General features: G+C 45.2%; 2 long non-coding RNA genes across 5 annotated transcripts in view; one reads left to right on the top strand and one right to left on the bottom strand.

Moving 5' to 3' along the window:
• Positions 1-276: 276 nt before the first annotated feature.
• On the bottom strand, positions 277-18134 carry LOC121102255. 2 transcript variants are annotated; one of them, XR_005834309.1, is made up of 3 exons: positions 17658-18134; positions 11026-11163; positions 277-922 (listed from the first exon to the last, which is right to left on the bottom strand). It is a non-coding gene; the product is annotated as an uncharacterized LOC121102255 (long non-coding RNA). The 2 variants fall into 2 exon arrangements; XR_005834307.1 differs by having other exon boundaries at positions 17757-18134.
• Positions 15948-18159, top strand: part of LOC121102254 — a 6572-nt gene continuing 4360 nt past the window's right edge. The window contains exons 1-2 of one of the 3 annotated variants that reach the window (XR_005834305.1): positions 15948-15962; positions 16513-16695. This is a non-coding gene — a long non-coding RNA (uncharacterized LOC121102254). Of the gene's footprint in view, positions 15963-16115; positions 16131-16456; positions 16696-18159 lie in introns of those variants that run through there. The other 2 variants (XR_005834306.1, XR_005834304.1) reach the window with 2 other exon arrangements.

Here is an 18159-nt window from a genome sequence, read left to right as displayed (position 1 = left end):
ACGCTCAGACCTCCAGCAGGCTAAACTAAAACGTAAGTAAGATACACTCAGGTGTGAGAGAGATACACACTGGTTGTTTACCTGTCTGTTGTTTACTGGTCATTGTTTGGTATATAGTACCTGGGTATATTTGTTCACTCAGTTATTCTGTCAGTCATTGTGCCTCTATTGCGTCCCTGCTATGTTCCAGACGTAGTGTAGGGGCTTGGATATTGCCCTGCCCACAAGAAGCTACGGTCCAGAGGAGACAGACAAAAGAACAGATCGTTGTAATGCAACATGGTATGTTTTAATATGTATAATGACACGAAGGGCTTAAAGGAAGCAGAAGGAGGGAATACACAGGCTGGGCCCAGCAGAATTTGGTAAAACTTCTCAGAAAGGGTCGTATTGGAGCTGAGGCTTGAAGGATGGGTCGGAGTTTGCCGGCGGACTAAGGCACCCAGCCACAGGAAAGCATATGCAAAAGCATGAAGTGGCCGCTGTCTGGGGCCAGGTGGGCACAGCTGGGGCCTGCCTTCCTCAGAAGTTGGAGCTTTGCCCTCTCGGCAGTAGCAGTATTTTTTTTTTAAAGATTTTATTTATTTATTTGACAGAGATAGAGACAGCCAGCGAGAGAGGGAACACAAGCAGGGGGAGTGGGAGAGGAAGAGGCAGGCTCCCAGCGGAGGAGCCTGATGTGGGGCTCGATCCCAGAACGCCAGGATCACGCCCTGAGCCGAAGGCAGACGCTTAACAACGACTGAGCCACCCAGGCACCCCGGCATTAGCAGTATTTTAGGTAGTCTCCTTCATGCAGCTTGACTGCAGTAAATCCTAATAAGGCTGGTGGCTGCGGGCGCCTGGCCGGCGCAGCTGGTGGAACGTGTGACTCTTGATCTTGGGGTCGTGAGCTCGAGCCCCACGTTGGGCATAGAGCTTCCTTAAAAAAAAAAAAAAGAAAAGGCTGGTGGGTCATGGGTCTTGTAGCTGAAAGTATCAAGGTCCGTTATGTGCTTTGCACCCGGCCTAGTACAGGGTGATTGCTCAACGCTTTGTGATTCCTGTTCCTTCCGTTGCATGTTTGCTCCCATTCTCTATTAACAAGTTGCTTCTTCTTACCTGCCTTTCCACAGTGTTTCTAAGTCTCTAGAAGTGACTGATTTCTCATTTCCCTGAATTTTTTTTTTTTGTTTAGAGAGGGAGGGAGGATGGGCAGAGGGGGAGAGAGAAAGAACCTTAGGCAGGCTCTGCCCAGCATGGAGCCTGACGTGGGCCTCGATCCCACAACCCTGAGATCATGACCTGAGTTGAAATCAAGAGTGGATGCTTAACTGACTGAGCCCCCCAGGCGCCCCACATTTCCCTGGTTATTAAGTCTAACAAAATCTCACCCTCCTATCTATTATGGGCTCATTGATATTGTCCTTTCAACAACAGTTAAAATGTCTACTTCAATTTATCTGCTTTCCTTCTCTTGCTAAGTTTTTCTCTTTCCTTTATGATATATGACCTTTCTGTATATAACTTTACAAAGGATGTCTCTGGTCTATCTGTTACTGTCCATGACATCCTATCATAAAACAGCATTATAAATGAAGAATTTTCAGGAATAGCTTCATTTTTAAAAGGGCATCTCTTATATCTAAATGACTGCAGGGATTTTAGTTCTGAGTAAATGTGCCAGGCAGATACTGCTCTTAATTCTGATGAATTAATAATAGACACCTAATTCATCCTAGGTCACTAACGTGCAGGGCCAGCATACAAATGGCGGTACATCCCAAGTGTCTAAGTATTTAAAAACTATAAATCAAGCTAACAACTAAATAAATAAAATTTGCTTTATGTTCCTACCTTGATAAATAAACCCTCATAATGACAAAAATAAAACATACTTAAAGCAATAGCTTTTATATGACAAAAAGCTGGTGAAATATGACTAAATCTAATGATTATTGCACATGTCTGAATGTCCTTTTGATGGGCTACTGATTTTGAGGAAGACCAAAAAAGATACATAATTTATAAATGTTTCTGTTAATCTGTTTTTCTGACTTTTACTTCAGCAAAATCACTGTGTCATCAAGATTTTTGGCAATGATCTGAAGGATTAAAAAAGAAATATAATTGTGTTCAAATACTGTTTGAATCAGGTTTACATTCAAGTGTATATTAAAATAAATACAAACATAGAAAAATTAAGTAACTTTTTGAAATATAGATTAAATAATATTTTCTCCTAAAATAGTCAAAATTACTAAGAAGTAAAGAACAAATTATTAACTAATATCAACATTTTAGTAAAAATAAATCTGACATTTTATGTATTTAAGATGTTATTTATTTATTTTATCTTGAGAGAGAGAGTGCACCTGTGCCCACGAGTAGGGGAGGGGCAGAGGGGGAGGGGGAGGGACAGATTCCACTGAGCACCAAGCGCTATGTGGGCTCAACCTCATGACCCTGAGATCACCACCAGAGCCAAAACCAAGAGTCAGATGCTCAGCGGACCGAGCCACCCACATGCCCCATAAATCTGACATTTTAGATACAGTTTTTGAAAGTTTGGTTAAATGGCATCTATCCATTTAGTAAAAACAAAGCACTTTAAACTCTTGTGTTTGGTGTCCAGTGTAAGAAGTTGGTATCATGCTTCATGCCTGTTACAGCAAATTTATGAGTATGCAAATTTATATTTCATATCACAAGATGTTCCTTAGTAGTTATGGGCACTTATGTTGAGTACCACCCTAAGTCATGAGAGCCTCCAGAACCACAAATTAGAACATGAAGAGAAGCAAGAAAATGGACCTTCAGCCCCCTGGGAAATTACAGTCTGTCCTGCAAGAACCTACCACACTCGTAGTATCTCAGAGGAAGGATTGACGAGTTAATTTGTTTTGTTTTTCTCTTACCTAAGTGTCTGGGCCGTTCACGTGCTTCCCACAACCCAAAGCAATGTGTGTCTTTGACTTTGGCATAACCCACCGTCCTGGCATTTGTACTCCGGTGCCTTCTGTCTTGAGTACAAAAGGCGAGAGATGTTGGAGAAGCATTTTCCGGGGCCTTGACTAGTGTTGGTCACAGAGTACATGTATTCTGGCAGCCCAGGTGGTAAGGCATAGACCAGGAACCCCCTAATCTGGGTCTCAGGGAAGCCCTAGATATGTCTACACCTTGTGTCTTGGTGGGTTTGGGTTGTTAGACTATGATAGACTAGGTGGCTTATAAACAACAAATTTATTTTTCACTTTTGTAGGCAGGGAAGTTCAGGATCAAGACGACAGCAGATTCAGTGTCTAGTGAGGACTGCTTCCCAATATAGAGAGAGCCCTCTCACTGAGCCCTCACATGGTAGAGGGGTGAGAGAGCTCTGCGGAGTCTTTCTTATAAGGAAACTAATCCCTCATCTCCTGATTACCTCCCAAAGGCCCTACCTCCAAATACCATCAAATTGGGGATTAGGTTTCAATTTATGGAAGAATGACAGAAAAGTCCACCCCAAAATATGCCTCTTGGGCATAAGGATTATTTTGAGGTGATTATTTTAAGAAACAGCAGATACAGGAGAAGCTCAGAAAACAGAGTAGAAATTAGACTTTTGTAAGGGAAATTTACATTTATATGGGAAACCCCAATGGTAAGGATGTCTCCCTCTCTGCACCAGGAAGAGAACGTTGTCTCTCAATCTCCAGAGACTGTGACCAGTGGAGAAGGTGCCTGCCTGTAACTGGCCTCCCTGACACCCTTTCTTTTCTCTTTCCTCTTCTCCTTTTTTTTTTTTTTTAAGATTTTTTATTTATTTATTTGAGAGAGAAAGAGAGAGAGAGAGAGCATGAGCAGGGTGAGAGGCAGAGGGAGAAGCAGACTCCCCGCTGAGTAGGAAGTCAAATGCGGGGCTCGATCCCACGACTCTGGGATCATGACCTGAGCCGAAGGCAGACGCTTAACCGACTGAGCCACCCAGGTGCCCCCTCCTCCCTTTTTTTAAGTTTAGCTGAAGATGGTCTTTGAGCTGAATTCTAAGCCACCTCAAGAATTAGATTTTTCCCTGGGTGTCTCCCATGTGTAGCTGAAGTAGACATATTAAAAAAAACCCTTCTTTTTGTTTTTCTCTTGTTAATCTGTCTTTTTGTTACAAGGGCCCTAGGCAAGAACTTAGAAAGATATTTTTCCTCTCCTACAGTATGAATTTTGAGGGAGACACATTCAGTCTGTAACCCCCTGGGTCTGGAATTTTATTTATTGCAAATATATTACCTCAGATCGAGGTGATAAATGAAACCTTAGCCTCTTAGAATTGTTTGTAAAAGATGAGTGAGTGGGGGAGAATGATGGTATCATGTCATGATACTCTGTATCACACGAGTTTTAAAATGATGTTAACTCTTTCTACTACAGGAATTTAATGAAGGAGGACATTTTTGTAAGTACACCATCCTTCCCACTCTGACACATAAAATCAAATTAGGCACTATCGTTTCTCCACCCTGGTTCCAATATATATTTAATGAATCTTGTATTTCATCTGACTGTGAGTCATAGATGTAGATTTAGGACATGATTTTCGTACTACCAGTTACGGTCGCCGGGGGAACCATGACTTGGGAGCTTCTCTGTTCCCCTTCAGCAGGCCTGGGGATGTCCCTAGAGTCTTGCTGTGAAATGGCAGGGGTGTGTTGGGGGGTGCACCTCAGGTTGCCTGAGGCATACTAATGGAAGTACCTCCCTTCCCAGAGTCAAGATACTTTTTTTGGATCTAGAAGGGGAAAATAACTCTGATTAATTCATGTCTACATATGATGATGTACACTGAGAAGATTAAACCACCTCTTTCAAAATCACAGGGTCCACTTATTGTGTGGAAAGAACTCTGACTTGGGCATTGTTTGCCTTTGATGTCTCTGGCTTCTGCTCTGGGGAATGTCTCCAGCCCCTGGTGAGGCTCACTAGCCCATGGCCTAGCACTTAACATTTGCTATTAAATAGGTTGGACTGAAGATAAAAGGGTAATATTCAGAGAGAAACTTCAAGGAGGCAGTTGGGGAGATGGGACAGGAAATTTCAGCAAAAAGTCAGGATAGGTTTGGGGCTGCCCTTAGGTGACGAGGGGAAGGCATGAGAACAGATGCATGAAGGCTTGTGAACAACTGAAGCAAGTGCTCATTTGCATGTATAATTTATGTTCGAACTGAGTGCTGTGTGGCACAGAAAGAGCGGGGAGGGGCTGGAGCGAGCCCATTGGCTTGCATGTGGGATACTCAGGCTTTAGTAAAGAAACTGTCCATCCGCAGACTCTCCTTTGGACTGCCAGCTCACACTCGGGGGTTACAAGATAAACTGAGGCACATTAAAATTATGAAGCATTTACTTGAGCAAATATCCATTCCAGTGGGGCAACACCAGACCGGAAGTGATTAGGAGAAGTGCACCGATAGGAGCTAGGGGCAAGACTTTCATAGAACAGATGTGGAAGCAAAGCAAGGAAATTATTTGACTGGCTATAGCTTAAGCAGTTGACTTCTTGGAGAAAGGCTTGTTGGCTGTTTGTGATTGGTTGTCTTTAGATTTCAACTTCATAACCTTGAAGCATTTATAGGCTTAGGTTTTGGTTTGCTCATGTAGGCCGCCAAGGCATTAGAGCCACCTCACTTTAATGGCTTGTTTAATTAATTTAGCAGGGAACAGATCCTCTTCACACAGTGGTCAAGTGGGAAACTAGAGAATTTCTTGGAAAATACTCCCATCTTCTACCCTCCTTTGAGCCTTCTGCTCTGGTAAAATGTCATGTAAGGAAAGGACTGAGTTTTTGTGTTGACTGGCTAAAGTGGTATCCAGCTGGAAATTGGGGGGACGAGTATAAGATTACTTACTACGATATCTTCCTGGGAGCCCCCTGGTGTTATGGTCACCTAACCCTTCTGTAAATTGCCTTCCATTCTTTCTCTCAGGGCAAGTATGAAGTATAAAGTTGTAAAAACAAACGCAAAACATATTTTCTAGCCTCTACTTGCTTTCAGGATCCAGATTTGAATGATAGTAATAAACTCTTTACCTATTAAAAACAACAAATATTTTAAATTTTCTGTATCTTTATGCTTCCAATTCTTTTTTTTTTTTTTTTTAAGATTTTATTTATTTGAGAGAGAGCATGTGAGAGCACACAAGTGGTGGTGAGGAAGAGGAAAGCTGCCCACTGAGCAGGGAGCCCGACGTGGAACTCGATATCCCAGAACCTAGGGATCATGACCTGAGCTGAAGGCAGACGCTTAACCGACTGAGCCACCCAGGTACCCCTCTTTATGCTTCCAGTTCTTTTGAGTTTGAATTCTCTATACAAACACGATTGTTTACGCCAGTACTTGAGTACCCTGTAATTCTTATATCTTTGGGTTTAGTTGTTACAGAAGAGTGCTGTCCAATATGGTAGCCACCAGTCAGTGGCTACTGAGAACTTAAAATATGGCTGGTTTGACCTGAGATGTATTGTAAGAGTAAAATACACAGTGGATCTCAAAGTTTTAGTACATGTGGTGGACAGATTCTGAGATAGCTCCCCAAAATTCTTGTTTCACACCTGTGTGGAATCTCCTCCCCTTTGAATGTGGGTAGGACCTGTGACCTTCTTCTAACAGAATATAGCAAAAGTGATGGGATGCCCCTTCCACAATTACATTACATAGACTGTAACTTCCATCATGCTAGCAGACTCTTTCTGTTGACTCCCTTGGTGGCTTTGATGAAGTAGTCCACCCTTTGATGGAGAGACTCCTCTGGCAGGGAACTAAGGGAAGCCTCAAGCTGGCAGCCAGCAGCAAGATGAGCCCCTTAGTCTGGTAGCTCACAAAGAACTGAATCCTGCCAATGACTATGTGAGCTTGGAAGTGGATACTTCCCCATTTCAGCCTCAGATGAGACCGCAGCCCTGGCTCGCACCTGGATTGCAGCCTCATGAGAGAACTTGAAGCAGAGGACCCACTAAGTTATGCCCAGATTCCTGACCCACAGAAACTATGAGATAATGTGTTCTAGTAGGCTGCTAAGTTTGTAGTAATTTATAATGCTACAATAGATAACTGATACAGAACCAAAAAAGAATGTCTACTATCTCATTAATAATTGTTTAAACTTATTTATTTATTTATTTATTTATTTATTTATTTTATTTTTTAAGAGAGAGAGAAAGCATGACTGGGGCAGGGTGGGGTAGAGAGAGAGGGAGAGAAAATCTTCAGCAGGGTCCATGCCTGCTGCACAGAGCCTGCCACAGAGCTCGATCTCACGACCCTGAGATCATGACCGGAGCCGAAACCAAGAGTTAGATGCTTAACCAACCCAGGCACCCCAATAATTGTTTAGTATTGATTAGCTGTTGAAATGATAGTATTTTGGATATATTAAACAGAATACTTTACCAAAATTAATTTTACCTTTTTTGAAAACACTTTTTTAATGTGGCTACTAGAAAATTGAAAATTTAAAATATGTGGCTTGCATTATATTTGTGTTGGACAGTACTGGCACGAACTCCAAGGACACAAGAATTTCATGTAGTTTATACAGCCCAACATGCTGGAGAGAGTTGGCTGTTACATCTGAGCATCACCCTGTCACTTACTGGGGCATGCTATTGAAACAAAACACAGTCTATCACTTCTGGAAAAGAATGATTCACCTTTTTTGAAGATGGGGGAAACTGTTGTATAATTTTTGCCCAGAGGTGAAATCTGCTTCGTCTTCTTACTTTTGGATGCTCCCTTCAGGGTTTAATTTGTTTCAAATTAAGAGCAGGTGGCAGATGCAATTAAAGGGAAAAAAAACAATTGCAAATTAAGCATGATTTTTAAAACTTATTTGCAATGGCAGCTACACATTCAGGGAATAAATGCTAATTATTTTGAATTATTTGTTTACTCGTGTCATATGTGTGCCATTTACTGATTAATGCTTTACAACTTATGCTACATCCTTTATTGCTAATTAATAAAGCTAAAATGCAGGGTGCCTGGTTGGCTCAGTCAGTAGACTGTGCGACTCTTGATCTCAGGGTTATGAGTTCAAGTCCCACACTGGATATGGAGCCTACTTAAAAAAAAAAAAAAAGAAGCTAAAATGCTGTGGCTAGTGATTCTGAACTCCAGGAGACTTTTTAATTTTTTTTATTTATTTTTACTTTTATTATTTTTTTAATGATTTTTTATTATATTATGTTAGTCACCATACAGTACATCTCCGGTTTCCGATGTAAAGTTCGATGATTCATTATTTGCGTATAACACCCAGTGCACCATGCAATACGTGCCCTCCTTACTACCCATCACCGGTCTATCCCATTCCCCCACCCCCCTCCCCTCTGAGGCCCTCAGTTTGTTTCTCATAGTCCATAGTCTCTCATGCTTCATTCCCCCTTCTGATTACTCCCCCTTTCTTTATCCCTTTCTTCCCCTACCAATCATCCTAGTTCTTATGTTCCATAGATGAGAGAAATCATATGATAATTGTCTTTCTCTGCTTGACTTATTGCACTGGAGGAGATAATGCTAAGTGAAATAAGTCAGGAGACTTTTTTAAACCATACCCCCCTCGGAAGGGTCTGATTTCCTCCAGGCATGTGCACCCAGGTGACTCCCCGGGGAATTGCTGCTGTCCAGAGCTACTGATAAGAATGTAGTTGTTACAACCCTCCAGTGTGCTGGGACAGAAAAAAGTAGGTTGCTGAGAATTGCTAAAAGGTAAGCAAGTCAGATATCTGAGTACCCTGGACAGAGTAACTAATTGTTACGCCTTTAAACATATTAGTTTAAAATATTTGTACCTTCCTGTAGAGGAGAGTTTGAGAAATTTAGGGAAGAATGAGGAGCTCTCTGTGGCAGCATCATTCCATATGTCCTCTATTATCTCAAGCAAATTAGCCAGCAAAACAAAACAAACAACAAAACAGGTTAACAGGTTTGATATTATTTCATTCAAGTACTTCCCCAAGTATCTATCAAATATTTCTTCAAACCACATACAGAACTCGCCAGAGAGGAGGATTTTAAATAAAGCATTTTCTGGGGCACTGGGTGGCTCAGTTGGTTAAGTGTCCGACTCTTGATTTTGGCTCAGGTCATGATCTCAGGGTCGTGAGATCAAGCCCCGTGTCCAGCTCCATGCTGGGTGTGGAACCTGCTTAAGATTCTCTCTCTCCCACCGGCCCTTCCCCTCCCCTCTATCTTTCTCTCTCTAAAATAATAAATAAATAAACCTAAAAACCAAAAGAGAATTCCAGATGGTTAATAAATAGCTGAAAAAAAGTTTAATCTCACTGACAGTGAAAATGCAAATAAAAATGACATCTTTTTTTCCAGTGAAATTAAAAAAAATATCTTTTACACTGTAATTCTCACATTTAGCAAAGGTTTGTGAATTAGGCACTCACACTAGTGTTGGGAGTATAAATTTCTAGAGGACAATTTGGCAGTTTCTTTTCAAGACCCAAACTTCCACTTTTAGGAATATATCCTAAGAAAATAACCAGAAATGAAAACGGAACACACGCATAAGGATTTTATAATGTTATATATAATAGAAACAAATGTCCAATTAGAATATTGTACAGTCATTATGAATAAAGTTTTCAAGAATATATAATGACAAAAATTTGGTAAAACCTCCCAAAAACATGTTCTGAGACAACACGAATTCAGATATAAAGTAACTGCATCTCATCCTCATCAGTTCCCCTTCTCTGTTGGGATACACTAGAGTCCTTATATTTTGGGGTGTGGGAATGTAGAAGGAGGATGAGGCTGAGCTGGGAAATAACAGACATCCCTTCTTGGGAAGCAGGGAAGTGAAGAGTTTTGCTCCAGTGTTTCTGCAGCTCCAAAAGATTCCAGACGTTGCCATTGCTATCCTGGAAGTCCTGTCAACCCCTGAGCCCAGAATCGTCCCCATCAGTATTTGGAGTAGACAGATGCCACCAGGTGCACCCAACTGAAGCCAGCACTTGGGTGGGTTTGGATTTGGCTGGCCACCTGCACAGGTCATCCCAGTTATTTCATTAACCTGACAGTGACGTGACTTCAAATTTTGTGGTTAAATTTTTTACTGAGTGGAAAAAGCAAGATCGAAAACTGTAGGCACATTTGCTCCTAATTCAGCAAAACAAATAAAGAAACTCTAAATATACAGATATAAACAAGCAAAAATACATTAAAAAATTTATTATTAGTGGTTACTTAGGATTAGTGAGCTATGGGTAATTTTAATATTCTTTCTTTTAAATTCAAGTGTAATTAACATACCGTGTTATATTAGTTTCAGGTGTACAATATGATACTCTTTATTGTACTTATCTGCATTTTCCAAATTTTTCTACATTGGACATGTATTACTTTTAAAATCTGAAAAAAATAAAAATAAAAATATTGAGAGGAGGAGTGTCTGGCTGACTCAGTCAGTAGAGCACATGCCTGTTGATCTCGGGGTTGTAAGTTCGAGCCCCACATTGGGTGTAGAGATTACTTACAAATAAAATCTTTAAAAAAATTTGAAAGGAACATTTTTTTTTGAAACTCAAAGATCTATATACAAATATATGGCTCTCAATAGAGAAATCGCTCTTCAATCTAGCTAATTAAATTCATCTGGCTTTATTTTAATGGCTGAGTATTACGGGATGCTTCTTCCTTGGAGTCACATCTTAAGACTCTATTGGATAAGACGTAAGCCCCATCTGCTTTAGATATTGCTGAGTGGAATCTTGAATGACTGCGTTAACAGATTTAGAAAGGATTTCACAAAGTCTGAAAATGTGGTCCCTGTTTCAGGCTTAGTGTAACATTTCATTAAACGTACCATTGTATTATATATTACAACATTCTTTTGGTTAATGAAAATCTCTGATACAATCATCCTGGCCACTTGAAAACTTTAGTCATCTGGCGGCGCATAAGGGACCCTCTAGCTTCCAACCTAACAGAAAGTGAAAAATCTGGAAAAACAAAGAGACGTGGAGATAAGACTGAAAGTCATCTGGGGATGAAAAAATGCACATACCTTCCCACTCTTCCAGTTGCATTATTTCCATGGAAAGGACCATTTCGGGTCCAGATGCAAATGGCAAAAGATGTGTAGCACTTCTGTGGCCTGGAGATTCTTTTCCGTGAGGCAGAAGTGAGATTTCAGTTATTTACCCTGGAATTTAATGACCCCATTAGGCTCCGACTCCGCCTCCTGCCCAGAAGTGGAACGGGAATCTTAAAAAGATCCCTTAAAGGGAATGAGCCCACCCAGCTCAGACCTTCCTCTGGGAAAAGTGAGGCCCAACCCCAAGCTTTTCTTCCTGCCCAGACTCTCCGACTGAATGCTCCGCGGGGAGAATAAAATGAGGAAAACCGAAGCTTTGCCAGGGGATTTTTCATTATTTTTTTCTACAGCCCAGTTTTTCATTTTTCTTCGTTTTTCCTGGGAGCTTTTTTGCGTGTGTTATCTGGACCCGAGAGCACTGGTCTCACTTGTCAAAGGATGGACGAAACGAGGCAATACTGTAATTTCTGTTACTGAGCCTGTGAATAGTGGAAGGAGGGCTCATGAGGAGGGGGAGGGGCATCCCGAGGCCTCTGGGGCTGGAGAAGGTGGGCTTTCTACTCCCTGGTTTTGTGGGAGTCCGGGAGGGAAGGCCCTAGAATGTACTGGTTATTAATTTACCTAAATGATTTTTGTCTATTTGTATATGAATAATGATACACAATTCAAAAAGTGCAAACCAGTATGTAATGAAATATGGGTCTTACTTTTCTGCCCTGGCCAGCCAGTTCCCCTCCTTGGAGGCAAGAACTGCTATCAATTTCTTGTGTATCTCTATGGAAATATTCTTTTTCTGTCTAGTTTTCTTTTGTTTTTCAAACACAGATAATATACTGTACATACTGTTCTGTACCTTTTTCTCACTTAAGAATTTATTTTGGAGATTTTTCTTTGTAGTACATATAAGGCTCTTTTTCTCTTTTAAATGACTTATAATATTTCATGATAAGGATAGGCTATCATTTCTATAGCTGGGCCTCGGCCTTTGGATAATTAGTTGACTTCCAATCCTTTGTGGTTATAAACAGTGCTGCAACAAATCTTTGAACATATATCCTTTTGCATTTCTGCAAGTATATGTGTAGGCTGAACTCCTAAAATTAGAATTGCTGGGTCTAAGGGGACATGTATTTTTCATACTGATAGATGTCAAATTCTTTTCCATAATCCCATCAGCATTGAGGAGAGGGCCTGATTTCTCATATCCTTGCCAACACAATGGAGACACCTTATTTAAATTTTGGCCAAGGAGATTAAGAGTTGCTGCTTCTTTTTTTCATTTCCTTAAGAAAAAAATCCCCGGATGCTTAGAGGTAGGCATCCTACTACCCAATTTGCATCTGAAAATGCACAGATGCAATTCTGTGCACACAGTTCTTTCACTTTACATTTGTTTTCTTATTTGGATGGAGCTTAAGACCTGAGAGAATCTGAGAGACTCTAGAGGGGAAAAAAGAACTAAAAGTTAAAGAAGTTCATTGTGGTTTATTAGCTTTATAGGGCTTCAAAAATTCAAGGCTTTTAAAATCAGCACAAAGGAGTTTTTATTGTTTGACAGTTGGAGCCGAGGGGGTCCTTATGGCCAGCAGGGGGCAGCATGTCCCCACAGAGTCAGACTGAACCTCCATCAGCTGATTGAAGGAGCTCCAACGCCTGGGACTTAGAACCCATTCAGTCAGAAGCGCTAATTCACTTTGTTACCTTCACTCTCTCTCAACTCCCGGCTGAAAACAGGCTGGAGTTCCTGAGTACAGAACAAGGCTTAGCTAAAAAATCAGAATAAATTAAAATGTTAAATGCCAGCCAAATCTAGGGTGGCATGAAATAAGGGGGAAGAATATTGTGAACATAAATAAGAATAGCACCATATTGTAGAATAGAATTTAAATGAAATATTTGATTATCCCAGCCACCATTTCTGGTATAAAGCACAGAAGGAATATCCTTTATCGGATTCATCTATTTCATATCCATTTTTCTGAGAAGTGCTAAAAATGTCAAATAATATCTTCTGATCCCTTAGAAATAGGATTTATTAGTTCACCTTAAAAAGCAAATTAACCTGCTCCCTTAATATGAGTCCATTCAACCAGCAAATACTGATTGAATGCTAGGTGCAGAGGATATGAGGTGGAGAAGACATGGCCTCCGCTCTTGCTGGCAAAGCAGAGAAACCTGGGACCTGGGTCAGGACGCTGTGGTTCTAGCTTTAGGTGAGGCACCATGACTGGCTATGGGGCCTTAGGCAAGTCACTTAACTTCTCTGTGTCTCAGAAATGTAAATGCAACTATTGCCACTGACCTCCCTGACCTCACAGGTGCACATGTAAAATGCCACATGCAAAGATGCTTGAGAAAAGAGCAAGGGCTATAAATGAAATGTTTCAAAACCCATGCGAGAATGAATATGCCCTATAGCAATAGAAGCGGCGGCTTAGTGAGTCCTTACCGTGTGCTGGGCACGCTGCTGAACATACACAGGATCTCAGTTAAGATCATACACCCGTGAGGTGGGTATCATTTGCCAGGTGAGGAATTCATGGTGTAGGGAGGTTGGGAAGCTCACCCCAAGTCAGACTATTCAAGCGGGGTGAGGCAGGATTCAAATCTTGTCTGATTCCGGAGTCTACTGTAAGGTGTGCCAATCTGGTTCTTAACCATTCCTCACAGTTCCGCACTTAGAAACTGAAGGTATTCCTCCCTTAATTTTACTCATAAGAGCGCCAGCACCAAAAAGTTAGGTCACATGCCATCTCGTGAAAAAAACATCAAAATATAAAGTTATGACTTTCCACACATAGCTCAATTTATTGAATCAACTGGTTGCAAGATCATTCTGTGAAATAATTTCTCTGCAAAAATGGAAATTGGAGGGGTGCCTGCCTGGCTCGATCTGTAGAGCACGCGACTCCTGATCCGGGCTCATGAGTTCAAGCTCCACGTTGGGTGTGGAGCCTACTTTAAAAAAAAAAAAATGGAAATTGGACACGTGTCTTAGGAAAAATTCTAGGAGAACTGATGAGATTCACAGTTTAGTAGCATGAGCTATTACTGGCTAAGGGAAAAGCAGACAAATAACTACAGGAAACCAGGAGCAGAATAAGCTTGAAGAAGAGGTCATCAACAAAAAGAACCCCAGAGGAAAGGTTCGGGCAGATTTCTTGAGTTTCCTGCCACATATGAAATCCGGTGTGGTGGGGATTTGTAAAGAGGCCTTTCCAGGAGGGCTAAGCCTCCAGGGTGCATAACTGCCAAAGCCCTGGGCCACACCCCTTGTGGGATGCCCAGGGGAACTGCTAGGCAGATGTGAAAAGCCTTGCTTTGTGAATTATGCAGTTTCATTAGCTGGTGATGAAGTGGCTGCCAAAGCAGAGATCCCAAGTGCCTGACCAATTTTGGGTACCATTTGATGCTTGTTATTTCTTTCACAAATCACACAGCTGCAAAGAAGGTACATACTTTTCAGTTCCTGGGACCTTCGGTGCAAGAGCAAATAACATCTGAGAGCTCCCAGTATAAGACAGGCACTGGTCTAACACTTCATCCACAATAACTCTTTAATAACTAATTAATAATGGTTCTATTATCTTCATTGTACAGATGAAGAAACTGAGGCTTTCCCTGGCACAACCAGGATTTGAACCCAGGCAGTCTGACTCTAGAGTCTGTATTCTTAATCATTCCATTCCAAATTAATAACAAAGAGGAGGGAGGAGGCAGAGGGGGAGGAGGAATAGGAAAAAAAAAAAAAAAGATGAAGGACACAATAAATGGATCCTCTGAATACCACCATTTAGTTCCAGAAGAAGCTTCTGGAGAACCTGGTTTGAGCCCTGCCTTGGAACTANGCATTCCTGAGCCACAGTCCATTCACACCTGGCAAGAGGAGTGGAGAAGCTGAACAGGTTATTTCTATACAATGTGATAACACTGTTTAACGGGAAAGTCCACTGGTGCACGACAGAAATGCCTGTGTTCCCAAGCACGTACGGAACGTGGAAAGTTACTGAGTTAAAGTGGCTGACCATTAAGGCACAGACCGATTCAGTCAAAGACCCACTATTGTGGAGTCCATTGTCATTCTGCTTCTATAAAACTAAGCTTGTTTTTACAAGAGTGTTCTGGAAAAGTGAAATTTAAACAAATTCACAACCCTACTAGGTTTGGTCTCTTGTTGTTTCAAGACCGCAAAGCACTCAGGCAAACTTTAAGTACAAGGATTAAGTCCTGTAATGAAAGAATTAAACCGAAAATATTCCACTAGTAAAGTTTCTACTTTTGCTGTATGCTTTCAAGTTTTTGCAATACAATGGTTGGAAATTATTTCCCACTAAAATCTGCAGAATGATGACTAATCTCCTATTTGCACCAGTTCATTAAACTGCCTAATGGCAGCTACGTAAGAGTAAATGCCTGTCCCAAAAGCCTGAAACGAATGACGAACAAGTGCTTTGCAACAGAGACCAAAGAAGTGTGTCCCCAGGAATTCCAGAAGGGCAGTGAATTCTCATGGGCCCGCCAGAGAGGTTCCTGTTCCCTGCGTCGGGCCTGGGAGCAAAGCCGCGTGGGGGAAGGCCAGCGGGGCTCTTAGGGCTGGAGGGGGTGCGTCACCCCTCAGGGTGGGCTGTCGCCTGCTCGCCCCCGTCCGCCCGCCGCCGCAGACAGGAGCGCCAGGACCGAAACCCACTCGTTCGCGGCGTCCGGGCAGCGAGTCCGCGCCCAGCAGGCGGCTCGTCACCTCTCGGGAGGCTGCGGATCCAGGACGCGCCCCAGAGCTCACACGGCGTGGCGGACGCAGGAGCTCAAAAAACAAAGCGAGTGGCTGGGCGGGCGCGGTGGGCGCGAGGCCGAGCACACACGTTGCTCCGAGCCCGGGCACCGCCCGCGAGCCCCGCCGAGCAGCCCGGGTACCCGGAAAGGCCCCCCCCGTCCCCCATCCTCTGGTGCCGGGACCTGAGAGACCCCAGGCCGAGAGAGCCCCCCGGCCCCGGGGCCCCTGGCGCGGTTGGAGCCGGGACTAAAGGCTGCTCGCCGCGCGGGAGCCTCAGACTTTTCTTTTGGGGGCGTGGGGTGGGGTAAGATGGCAGGTCCGGGGAAACAAAGGAAACTTGGGCCCGGCCCCGGGAGCGGCGTGTGTGGTTCGCGAGTTCGCCCCGGGTCCTGTGTGGGAGTCGCCGGGCGCCTGTGCCAGCCTGCACGCAGTCGGCTCGGGGAAACACAAAGCAGCATGCCCGCAGCCGGCGGCGCCCTGCCGCCCACCTGCCGCGGCCCGGCCGCCCCGGGGTCTCCCGGGCGGCGGCGGAGGGAGGGGGCGCCGGGGAGCACGGCGGGGGAGGGGGCGGAGGGGCGGGGAGGCGGCCGGCGGGCGCGCGCGGGGGGCGGTGGCGGCGGAGGAGGGGAGCGCGGGTGGGCGGGCGGCGCCACGTCACGGCTATTGTGGCTGTCCCGGTATATAAGGTCCCGCCGGTCGGCCGCGCTCCCCACCTTGCCTGCGCCCGCCCGGAGCCAGCGGTTCTCCACTGACCCCACATCCAGTGAGACGCGCCGCGCACCGACGCCGACGGAGCGGACATGGGCAGAGCGATGGTGGCCAGGCTCGGACTGGGGCTGCTGCTTCTGGCGCTGCTCCTACCCACGCAGGTGAGGCCCTGGCGCCCGCGGGGCTCGGGGGCCGCGCCTGGGGGGGGGGGGCGGAGCCGCCCCCAGGGACCTACCTGCGCCCCTACCGCGGGCCGCGGACTGGGGCGCGGAGAGAGAATCTCGCATAATCCGGCCTGGGGGGAGGGCAACGTGGAGCCCACTTTTCGCTCCCTGGCGGGCTGCCCCCACCCTCCCGCGGCCCGGGGAACAATGCACCTCCGCGCGTGGGCCGGGAGGCCCCTGTCCTGCCCCAAGCCCCACGCAGCTCCCTCCCAGGCCGACTGGCGCCCACCACCCGCTTTCACCCAGAGGTCCGAGGCACCAGCGGGAAAGAGAATGTGTCTCTCCTCCCTCTGGAGCGCCCGGGGACCTCGGGCTTTTCCGGGAGGGCATCACGCCTCCCTCCAGGAGTGTCTTCGCGCCCCCTGCGCACTACACAAAGAGGGGACGATCCCCTTCGGGGGCGCCGCTCTCACCCATCCTCCCCTCAGCTGGTTCGGGGGGCCCGAGGAAGCCCTGGCTTTCGGGCCCTGTTAACCCACCCCAGTCCCGCGCGGTTCCCGGCTGAAGCCTGGGCGGGGACCCGCTCCTGACCCTGCGCTCTCCTGGGTAGGACCTTACATTACACGTCCATCTCTTGTCACCTCGGAAACCCGTGGTAGCTCACATCGGCTACCTCTGGGCAGGCGGCGGGTGGGACGTTGCCGTCCCGAGTCCCGGCCAGGCTTTGTCCCCGTCGCCGCCGCCCCCTCCCCAGATTCTCAATTTCGGGAACCGACCTCGCGTCAGCGCGGTTAACGAGGAGTGCGCTGCCCCGCAGGTGGGTGCACGGCGTCCTCGAGGGAGGCTCGGGCTGAGCCCGGGAGACCCGAGCGGGGTGGGGGACGCTGGGGGCGAGATGGGTCAATTTTCTCCAGCAAGTCGCTCACGGAGGGCAGGGGTGGGAACGTGGGGCTCCCCACCTCTTTCAATTGGGGCTTTATGAGGAGTGTCTCCTAAGCTTTTCCTCCGAGAAGTTGGGCGCCATGGGTCTTTGGTCCCCAGACAGCCGCCCTGCTCACCTGGGAGCGCAGCCCGAGAGAGGAGCGCTCCTCCGCTTCCCCTCCGCCGGCGGGGTAACTGTACCCTATTGTTGTCTTGCGGGTAGGCTGCGCTCCCGAGCCTTTCACAATTCCTCCGTGGGGGAGGGGCGCGGCCGCAGGAAACATACTGATCTCCCCCACCCGCACCTCATCTCCTTTCCGACCAGATTTTTTTCCCCCCAGAAATTTCAAGAGGGAGGTTTTAGTTAAGCAAATCCAGTTTGGTAGGGAAAATTTTAATAATATCAATTTCATATATTAACCTGAGTTTCTTTTGTTGGTGTAGAGGACCTTTAGATTCTCCTATTGGTGCACTAGACTCTGACAAAGATCACCTGCTGCACTCACTATAAGGTCTTTGTATACATGAGAACAGATAACC

The sequence above is a fragment of the Ursus maritimus genome, unplaced genomic scaffold (assembly GCF_017311325.1).
Source record: "Ursus maritimus isolate PB19 unplaced genomic scaffold, ASM1731132v1 scaffold_13, whole genome shotgun sequence".
In the NCBI taxonomy this organism is placed as follows: Eukaryota; Metazoa; Chordata; class Mammalia; order Carnivora; family Ursidae; genus Ursus; species Ursus maritimus.
This window is presented reverse-complemented; position numbering and strand designations above follow the sequence as displayed.